This window comes from Octodon degus, unplaced genomic scaffold (assembly GCF_000260255.1).
Source record: "Octodon degus isolate 3935 unplaced genomic scaffold, OctDeg1.0 scaffold00056, whole genome shotgun sequence".
Classification (NCBI taxonomy): Eukaryota; Metazoa; Chordata; class Mammalia; order Rodentia; family Octodontidae; genus Octodon; species Octodon degus.
Window position 1 is genome coordinate 4,646,826 of NW_004524632.1, and position 1,496 is coordinate 4,648,321.

Sequence of the window (1,496 nt, forward strand, 5' to 3'; positions counted from 1 at the left end):
GAGAGAGAGAGAGAGAGAGAGAGAGAGAGAGAGGAGGGAAATCGGGAAAAAGAATCATGATATGCCATATATGGGGACAAAATCCCAGTGTGGAATGTGATCATTTACGCCAGACATATATCAATAAAATTATTTTTCTAGCAAAAAAGAACTAACCAAACATTGTATGCCACAGTGCTTTGACTTCCCTGACCTCCAGGTATGTAACACTGCCATCTAGCTTCATACTGTCCAAGAAGATTTTTTAAAATACACCACCTTCAAGGGAAGAGGGAAGGTGGGAGGCCTGCAGACAGTGGCATTTGGGGCAGTCTCTTTGGGCATCTGTTTCCCCAAGTGAAAGTCCTATGAGTGAGCAAGACCAGTCCAAGCCTAATCAGCTGTGAGTGCCCCACCTTTTTTTTTTTTTTACAGAGAAGAAGAAAATTAAAAATAAAAATAAAATAGAGTTTCAAATCAGGATTTCATGTCTATATCTAGCGCCCCACTCTTTTTTCTTTTAATTTTTTAATCTTTTATTTATTTATTTGGCACAAGGTCTCAATATGCAGCTCAGACTCCTAGTGACCCTCCTGTCTCAGCCTTCCCAGTGCTGGGATTAGAGGCATGCACCACCACGTCCACTTTCAGCGGCCAGCTTGATGCAGGGCCTGCATGGCACACAGTACCAGGGGATGGAAACAGGGTCCTTGGGCTTGCCAGGCAGGTGTTTAGGCTGCCGAGCTATCTCCCCGGCCCTAGTGTGCCTCACTCTTAAATGTAAATGGTTTTAGGGAAAGCTGATGTATTAAAAGACAGAGACTAAAAATCAAATGGGAAAAAAAGGAAAGAAAGAGAAAACAAAAGATATCAGAAAAGCAAAGCAAGAATCAAGAGAAAACTGAGGAAAATTGTAAAAAGTAATAATTAGTGACTTCAGAGGATGAGGAAGACATGGATGCTACCACTAAAAAGACAGCAATCAGAAAATAAGGTTAAGCTCTTAGAAATTTAAGTATTATATTCAGATTTTTTTAAATAATTCAGTAAAACTATGAAACTATAAATACTAGGAAAGGAAAGGAGAAAAAATAAAGCAGAACAATCCAATTGCAGAGTATCTGCCAAATAGGAAGTTTAAAAACAGAAAACAACAAAAGACACTGATGTGCAGAGATTACCAAGAGAGACTGCAAAAAAAATTTTCAGGACTGAAGGCCATGATTATTCAGACTAAAAGAGTTTACCAACTATGCAAAACAATGAGCGAATTTCATTTATGAAATTTTGCAATTCTGTAGATAAAGAGAAGATCCTAAGATAAAATCTTGGGGTGGATAAACTCAGTCAGGTGCAGGCCACTGTGGTTCGATCCCCAGCTCCATTTGTCTACTTGGTGTTCAGGGTCTCACTACTAGATCGGACTCGTAGTGATTCTCCTATTTACAGCCTCCCAAGAGCTGGGATTACAGGCGCCCACTGCCATGCACAGTCTCAATTGCTGTCTCAGCGTGCCC